Here is a 9,874-nt window from a genome sequence, read left to right as displayed (position 1 = left end):
TTTGGATTTTTTTTTTTTTTTTTACATTAAAATAACAACCATGTTATACTTACCTGCTTTGCAATGGTTTTGCACAGAGCAGCCCAGATCCTCTTCTTCTCAGGTCCCCCACCAATGCTCCTTGCCCCCTCCCTCCTGCCAAGTGCCCCTACAGCAAGCAGCTTGCTATGGGGGCACCCAGGCAGACTCATTTCAGAGCCGCTGCTCTGCATGTCTATTCGCACACAGAGCCTTGCCCCTCCTTTTGCTCATTGGCTCACTGACTGTGTTTAACAGCAGTGGGTGCCAATGGCTCCCGCTGCTGTCTCAGCCAATGGGGAGGGAAATTCCCCCCGGAAAGCCGAGGTTCTCGTGCACAGCGCTGGAGTTAGATCGGGCTCAGTAAGTATTAGCGGGAACTTCTGCACCGAGAAGGTTATTTACCTTCATGCACAGAATGCATGAAGGGAAAAAACCTTGAGCCTTTAGAACCACTTAAAAGTGATACTAAAGTCTATTTTTTATTTATTTTTTGTTAACCACTTGCTTACCAGCCACAGTCATTATATGGTAGCAGGTTGGCTCTATTGCGCAAATCGCCGTAGCTGTACTTCAGTTTGTGCAATAGATACAGTGGGCATCGGAGCTGATGCACGTGACCAGGGGGCGCGATGTCCACAGAGAGCCAGAATGGGGGATCTGTCAATGTAAACACACAGATCCCTGTTCTGACAGGGGAGTAGAGAGAGATCGTCTGTTGCTAGTGATCAGGAACAGCGATCTCTCTCCTCCCCCAGTCAGTACACTCCCCCCACAGTTAGAAACAACTCCCAGGGAACACATTTAACCCCTTGATCACCATTAGTGTTAACCCCTTCCCTGCCAGTGTCATTTATACAACAATCGGTGCATTTTTATAGCAGTGGTCTCAAAAAAGTGTCAAAGGTGTCCGATCTGTCCACCGCAGTCCCGCTAAAAATGATAACCACCATTACTAGTTAAAAAAAAAAAAATAATAAAAATGCCATAAATCTATCCCCTATTTTGTAGATGCTATAACTTTTGAGTAAACCAATCAATGTACACTTTTTTTTTTTTTTTTTTTAACAAAAATATGTAGAAGAATACATATCAACCTAAACTTAGGAAGAATATTTATTTTAATATATATATTTATGGGATATTTACTATAGCAAAAGTAAAAAATATTGCTTTTAAAAAAAAAAAAATGTTTATATAACAAAAAATAAAAACAACAGAGGTGATCAAATACCACCAAAAGAAAGCTCTAATTGTGGGAAAAAAAGGACATCAATTTTATTTGGGTACAACGTCGCACGACCGCGCAAATTGTCAAGTTAAGGCGACGCAGTGCGGTAGCGCAAAAAATGGCCTGGTCATTAAAGGGGTAAATCCTTCCGGTCCTTAAGTGGTTAAAAATAGCAAACATGATATGTTTGTGCAATGGTTTTGCACAGAGCAGCCTACATCCTCCTCTTCTCAAGTCCCTCTTCAGTGCTTCTGGCCCCTCCCTCCTGTTGAGTGCTCCCACAGCAAGCAGCTTGTTATGGGGGCACACAAGCAGAGACACAGCTTCCTCTGTCCATTCAGACATGGAGCATCTCTCTTCTCATTGGCTCACTGACTTTGACAGCAACGGGAGCCAATGGCACTCAGTCTCAGCCAATGGTTAAGGAGCGTCCCGGACAGCTGAATCTCTTATGCAACATTGCTGGATCCAGATAGGCTCAGGTAAGTATGACGGGGGGCTACTGTACACAGAAGGTTTTTTATCTAATCTTTTTTATTAATAAAAAAACCTTCTGCCTTTACATCCACTTTAAGCTGGCCACACACATTACAACCTCCTTTTAGGCTCCATTCCCATTTGTGCGACCTGTCATTTGACTTTGGACACATAAAGTCGCATGAGTCACAGCCCGTGTATTTCAATGGAAGCCGTTGAAATCTATACAACTTAAAGTTGGTAGCTGCATGACTTTTATACGACCTGAGTGCCGTAGACTGCAATGTAAACTCTCAAAAGTCACGTGAAAGTTGCATACTGATGTGATCAATGCGACAGTTGTGCAACAGTCTACAGGCAAAATCGTTTCCATTCAAAGTTGCATCAAAAAAAGGAAAAAGGAACAGAGGGTGCACCAGCCTTGCGCAATTACCTTCGCAACATTTTAATATATTAAAGAAAAAATGCATACTCACAAACGAGTAATAAAATCAAGCATTTTGTGTAAAGTCCATTATTTGCATCATCCAGCAAGATCTGCTGGCCAGTAACAGTGAGTGAGTCAGTAACTTGTATAGCGATACAAATGCAAACTAAATCGCCTCAAGGCGCTGTATCCAATGTGGTCGTCCAGCCATGCTTCAGAATAGATAGGTCTTAAGTTTTTTTTCTGAAGGCCCAATGGTCTTCCTCCATCCGAATGTCTGAAGGTAGAGCGTTCCATAACCGTGGTCCTTGGACAGCGAATCTTCGTTCTCCTTTTGTTTTGTAGCGAGATTTGGGGATGTGGAGGAGGTTCTGATTAGTTGATCGTAGGGCCCGATTTGGGGTGTAGTGTTTTATTTGCTCACATAAGTATTGCGGCGCGTTTCCTTGCGTGCATTTGTGGGTGAGGCAGAGGGTCTTGAATGTCACCCGATCCTTTGCGGCTAGCCAGTGGAGGGTCCTCATGACCGGGGAGATTGGTTCCCACGTTTCTTTTACCCGCTACCAGTCTGGCTGCAGTGTTCTGGACGACTTGTAGACGAGCAATCTGGTATTTGGGTAGTCCTAGGTGGAGGGAATTTGCGTAGTCGAGTCTGGAATTGATTAGTGTTCCAACAATGGTCTGATGTATAATCAAAAAGAAACCTGACGCGTTTCGAGGGTGTCCCCTTTTCATTCAGAGCCAAGTTTCACATCCATATCCATCCCATCACCATCAAATGAGAGTGAGTACCCATACATTGATCTACTATGATCAGATGCAGTGGGTGGTGCTTAAAGCTATAGAGCAGTAAGTGTCAGTTTATCTGATTTTAATTCTATTTTATTTTCGTATATGATTTTTAACTGGGATTCTTTTTTTTTTTTATAAACTTATGCATAAAAGTGTATATATATCTGTTTCTAATAAGGAATGGTGTACAGCATCTCACAAAAGTGAGTACACCCCTCACATTTTTGCAAATATTTTAATATATCTTTTAATGTGACAACACTGAAGAAATGACACTTTGCTACAATGTAAAGTAGTGAGTGTACAGCTTGTATAACAGTGTAAATTTGCTGTCCCCTCAAAATAACAACACACAGCTATTAATGTCTAAACTGCTGGCAACAAAAGTGAGTACACCCCTAAGTGAATATGTCCAAATTGGGCCCAATTATCCATTTTCCCTCCCCGTGTCATGTGACCATGTGTTACAAGGTCTCAGGTGTAAATGGGAAGCAGGTGTGTTAAATTTGGTGTTATCGCTCTCACTCTCTCATACTGGTCACTGGAAGTTTAACATGGCACCTCACGGCAAAGAACTCTCTGAGGATCTGAAAAAAAAAAAGACTTGTTGCTCTACATAAAGATGGTATAGGCCAGTGATGGCGAACCTTGGCACCCCAGATGTTTTGGAACTACATTTCCCATGATGCTCATGCACTCTTCAGAGTAGCTGAGCATCATGGGAAATGTAGTTCCAAAACATCTGGGGTGCCAAGGTTCGCCATCACTGGTATAGGCTATAAGAAGTGTGTCAAGACCCTAAAACTGAGCTGCAGCACGGTGGCCAAGACCATACAGCGGTCTAACAAGACAGATTCCACTTAGAACAGGCCTTCGCTATGGTCGACCAAAGAAGTTGGGTGCACATGTTTTTTGCATGTGGCAAACTGTGTTTGCGTCATATCCAGAGGTTGTCTTTTGGAAATAAAAGTATAAGTGCTGCCAGCATTGCTGCAGAGGTTGAAGGGGTTGGGGTCCTCAGACCATACGCCGCACAATGCATCAAATTTGTCTGCATGGCTATCATCCCAGAAGAAAGCCTTTTATAAAGATGATGCACAAGAAAGCCCGCAAACAGTTTGCTGAAGACAAGCAGACATGGATTACTGGAACCATGTCCTGTGGTCTGATGAGTCCAAGATAAACTTATTTGGTTCAGATGGTGTCAAGCGTGTGTGGCGGCAACCAGGTGAGGAGTATGCATATTTTTGCAATGGACTGGAGCTTATCTGAAGGCTTAGAAACAAAGGACACAGTGAGATGTACTTAAAGGCTAAGTTATTTTTCTAAAATCCAGCTCCCCTATGAACCAATATACCATTATTGTGCCTCAGTTGCAGAAAAATAAAAGCTTTCTTTGATTTTGAGAACAAGGTCTTACCCAAGCCCCTGCTGTATTTCTTCGAAAATCTTCTTGTAGATTTGGGATGGAGAAATCAGTAAGGCACAGGAAGGAGTTTACCAGTTGACCTCCTTAGCACACACTCCTCACCCACCAACTATGTTTGCACAGCATCCCTGGCATCTCTCCACGCGGCATTTGCTTGGCTTCACCAGTGTCTCTCCAGATGGGCTCAGACCACATGCATCTCACAGGTCACCCCTGATGTAGTGCAAGGGCCTACCTGATTGGATACAGAGTAATTGGAGAGATGGTGTGTCCTCCTATTATATAGTTTTGGTTAATCTAAAGGAGATTGTACAGTGTATGGCCACATTTATACACCTAAAATTGAGCCTTTCGTGTCATTAATTGTTAACGGCACACCAAACACAGTTTTTCACATGCAAAAACAGGTGAAATTGGTGGTTTACACAAGAACAATGAGGCTTCATTGACATCCGTGTGTTTCCAAATGCATGGCAAACCACAAAGAAAATGCACACTTTGCCATGTGTTTTAGAAATGTGTTTGTGTTGTCATCACATGTTAACCACTTCATTACTAAGCCTGTTTTTCAGATTCAGTGTTTACGAGACTAAAACAGTTTTTTTTGCTAGAATATTACTTAAAACCCCCAAACATTATATATATATTTTTTTCTAACACCCTAGAGAATAAAATGGCAGTCATTGCAATACTTTTTGTCACACCGTATTTGCGCAGCGGTCTTACAAGCGCACTTTTTTTGGAAAAAATTCACTTTTTTAAATTAAAAAATAACACAACAATAAATTTGGCCCAAATTTTTTATATATTGTGAAAGATAATGTTACGCCGAGTAAAATGATACCCAACATGTCACGCTTAAAAATTGCGCCCGCTCGTGGCATGGCGTCAAACTTTTACCCTTAAAAATCTTGATAGGCGACGTTTAAAAAATTCTACAGGTTGCATTTTTTGAGTTACAGAGTAGGCCTAAGGCTAAAATTATTGCGCTCGCTCTAACGATCGCGGCGATACCTCACTTGTGTGGTTTGAATACCGTTTTCATATGTCGGCGCTACTCGCGTATACGTTCGCTTCTACGCGCGAGCTTGTCGGGACGGGGCGCTTTAAAAAAAATTTTTTTTGCTTTTCGCATTTATTTTTACTTATTTTACAATTTTTAACACTGAAATAAAAAAAAAAAAAAAATATCACTTTTATTCCTATTACAAGGAATGTAAACATCCCTTGTAATAGAAAAAAGCATGACAGGTCCTCTTAAATATGAGATCTGGGGTCAAAAAGACCTCAGATCTCATATTTGGGCTTAAATGCAAAAAAAAAAAAAAAAAATTGGAAATGTAATTTTTTCAAATGACAAAAAAAAAAAATGTCTCTTTAAGAGGCTGGGCGGGACTGACGTTTTGACGTCACTTCCGCCCAGCAGAGCTATGGGGGACGGGCGAAGGAGATTTTTCCTTCAGTCTCGTCCCCGCTCAGCTGCCGGATGGTCGCGATCCCCTCCGTTGTGACAGCAGCTGCTGCCGTTACTGAGATATCCATCTTTAAAAACAGGACGTATTTTGACAATGGGCTGGAAAGCAAGTGGTTAAAGGCTCCCCAAGGGCAGCAAACGCACCAAAAACTGCAGTAACACACCATGCCCTGCTCAAAAAAAAAGTTCTGAAAGAATTGTCGCGCATAGGACAGCCCATTCATGTGAATGACGTGATGAGTGAAAACGCTCCAAAACCCCCAAAAAATGCATACAGGATATTGAGTTTTCGCTACTCGGAGATGTGACCGAGGCTTGACAACTGAGTGTCTCTGTTAACTTCCTCCTCTGTACTTGTATAAAGATGGCCATACACTATGCACTCTAATTGTACAATCTCCTTTAGATTTACCAGAACTATGGAATACCTGAACAACCCATTCAAAATGTATCAAATCAGGCAGGCCCTTGTATTACATAGCTGATGGGAGATCTAAGGGAGATTGTACAATCAGATTTGTGTGGTTCAGAATGGTGAAACACCCTATCACACTCTGTGTGATGCAACAAGGAAGTGAAGGCTTCTGAGTGATGACTTACAGGAAGTGATGGAATCTGCGTGTACAGTATGAGTCCTAAAGGGCCTTCTCTAAACTGTTGCAATAAGGTTGGACACACACAGTAGTCTAGAATATTTTTCATTGGAGATTTATTTTTATCTTTGAGCTTGAATTTACTCACCTGGTTTTGGAATGGGATGCCCAACAATCTCATATGAATGTGATGGTCAAGTGTCCACAAACGTTTGGCCATATACCAGGGGCGGACAGATGGGGCCCCCGGGCAATAAAGATTATGGGGCCCCCGGGCTTACAGATGGCCACCACGCCAGGAGGCAGTGCAGAGGCGGGGCAGCTAAAATCTCTGGATTTTCACATCAAAAGCATGTCAGTTTCGGACATATCAGGGACAGATGAAAAAAAACACAGATTTTTACATACTGTCCCTGGTTTTACTGAGCCTGGCAACCCTGATGGGGCCCCCTAGTGGCATGGGGCCCTCGGGCAGTGCCCGAGTGACTCAATGGTCAGTCCGCCCCTGCCATATACTGTAGTATGCTGTGTACAGTATATGCTCTGACAATGTTGCTACTAATGGCTTTGATCAAAGGGAATGGGCTGGAAGGAAGAAATTTGTATTTTTATTTTCTTGCACTCAACTGGATCTTTGATATGATCACAGTATTCTTTCTACCTATCTTCACACTAATAAAACTGGACTGCAGGTTGGTGATCATTATCATATGATTGTTGTCACCCAATAAAACAGCACTCCATAGAATCTACTTTTTCTTTCACAGTCAAGGATCAGAGAGGGAGTCACGGCTGTCTATGCTTATCATTTTTTTTGTTGGAAGATTAGTGTCATATCTCACAAGCAATTTGTACAGTTCTTCCCCGGTGTTTAGTCTGCATTTCTCTTTATCTAACTAGGAGTTTGGACTAGATGTCATTATGTACACATAGGGGAATCCTATGAAGCGATAACAACACTTTTCTCAGTATGGCCTATTTAACATGACAGGGAAACCCAGCCTATTATTGATACCTTGAGTCCGAAGACCTAATCTCTGACCTGGTATCTGATCTCCCAGATGCAGGAACTGCAAAAATCCTAGCTAAGCATACATTGCTCCTAAAATAGGGCAAGCTATTCAGCCGAACACAATCATGCAAAAGACAGTAATAGTAATAGTCGCGTTTAGCCACGTTTAGCCGCGTTTGGCGATTGAAATGCCTCTAAACACAGCTTCTGAACGCATTTTTTGGGGTTCCAGAAAAAGCCTCTAAACTCAACTGCCTAGAAATGACTATAAACAACCCCATGTACATGTACTGATAAGATAATATAGAGGAAAGTTCAGGAGCAGTTGAAAAAAATTCCCAACTGCTCCTAAACATCTGTTAACCAGCAGCAGCGTTCATGAGGCCTAACACCCGTTTTCAGGCGATTGCAGCCACGTTTTGCCGAGTTTTACTGCGTTTGCGTCTATAAACGTTTAGTTAAGAAACATCATAAGACCCTCCCTAAGCTCAAAAAACTGTATTATTTAACCATTTCAGCCATTTTGTGAGACCAGAGTGAGTAGCAGCAGCTGAGAGAGCATCAGTGTACTTGTATTTAGCGCGTCACTTGCCACATCACCTGACACATCACCTGCCACAAGTTGTTAATTGTCCACTTGCCATGTCACATGGCCACGTCACCTGCCACAAGTTGTGGATTGTCCACTGGCCACGTCACCTGCCACAAGTTGTGGATTTCCACTGGACACATCACCTGGCCACGTCATCTGCCACAAGTTGTGGATTGTCCACTGGCCATGTCACCTGGCTACGTCACCTGCCACGTCACCTGGCCAAGTCACCTGCCACAAGTTGTGGATTGTCCACTTGCCATGTCACTTGGCCACGTCACCTGCCACAAGTTGTGGATTGTCCACTTGCCATGTCACCTGGCCACGTCACCTGCCAGAAGTTGGGGATTGTCCACTTTCCACGTTACCTGCTACAAGTTGTGGATTGTCCACTTGCCACGTCACCTGCCACAAGTTGTGGATTGTCCACAATGCAATGCAATTACATTTTTTTAATATTTTTTTTATGGTTTTTCATCATTTGCCATCATTTTTGAGATTTGTAATGTAAAAAAATAGGTCACCTTTAAAAATGCATATAAATGAAAACGCGTTTTGCGTCTGAAACGTGACATTTTTTGCATCTGAACCCATTTTTTTGCTTTCCGAAAAGCGAGGTTAAACGCAACTGCATATAAACGGCAATAAAAGAGACTGTGTACATGGTCACATAGGACAACATTGAAGGAGTTAAGGGACAGTTGAAAAAAGTGTCCAACTGCCTCTGAACGCAAGTTTTTATCAGCGTCCCGTGTGGATGGGTTCTCTTGTAAACACTACTTTGAATAAACAAAAGCCATTTGTTTAAGAAAGACAGTGATCAAAACTGAATGTTTACCAGACAAGTACTACTGTAGATACTTTGTTGTCCTTATCTGTTATTGATTAATGGGTGATCTATTGATAAAGAATGTATAAAACACCAACCACACTTGTTATAAAACCAGAAATATTTTATTCACTGATGGTTGATGTTGGTGTGAAATATTTCTCATGCAATTGCATTCACTGGATTTTTTCCCTAAGCAGGTCCCTGAAGATGGCTTACTGGGCTGGGTGTAGGACAGCTAGCACCAGAGACATTCTATTTTGCTACACTATAGGGGCCCGCGGGCCGTGCCTGCAAAGGGCAATTACTAAAGGCCTGGCTGAGCCAGTGTCAGGCCTAACCACTTTGCGCTAGCTGTGCCTGAAGATTAGAGAGGAAGGGACGTGCAGGAGGAGAAATTAAGTGTATACACTGGACTGTATATAGTTGTCCCAAGCAAGTGCTACCAATTCTACTGGGCATACCATATTTCCTTTACCCCATTCAAGTTCAATTCCCTCAGTAAGGCCCCACTGGGGCCTTTTTTCGAGCGTTTTTCGAGCGAAGCCTCATCTGCAATCCCAATGTGCTGGTAAAGCACCGCTAAGACCCGAACATTTTAGACCGTTTTTTCAGTGCCTCAGTGTGAAAGGGTAAGGCGTTTTTACAGCGCTTTCAATTCATTTCAATGGAAAGGGGCATTTTTGGAGCGTTTTTTTCAGCGCTCAAAAGCTGCTCCAAAGATGCTGCTTGCAGGACTTTTCTCAACGCCCCGCCAGTGCAACGCCTCAGTGTGAAAGGGTAAGGCATTTTTACAGCGCTTTCAATTCATTTCAATGGAGAGGGGCGTTTTTGGAGCGTTTTTTTTCAGCGCCCAAAAGCTGCTCCAAAGATGCTGCTTGCAGGACTCAGTGTGAAAGGGTCCATTGAGATGCATGGAGAGCGTTTTAATAGTGCTATTTTTAATGCTAAAACGGTGTAAAAGCGCTTCAGTGTGAAAGGGGTCTTAAACAAAAAAAAA

Source organism: Rana temporaria, chromosome 9 (genome assembly GCF_905171775.1).
Source record: "Rana temporaria chromosome 9, aRanTem1.1, whole genome shotgun sequence".
Classification (NCBI taxonomy): domain Eukaryota; kingdom Metazoa; phylum Chordata; class Amphibia; order Anura; family Ranidae; genus Rana; species Rana temporaria.
The sequence above is the reverse complement of the archived record's forward strand: the minus strand, read 5'-3'. Positions refer to the sequence as shown.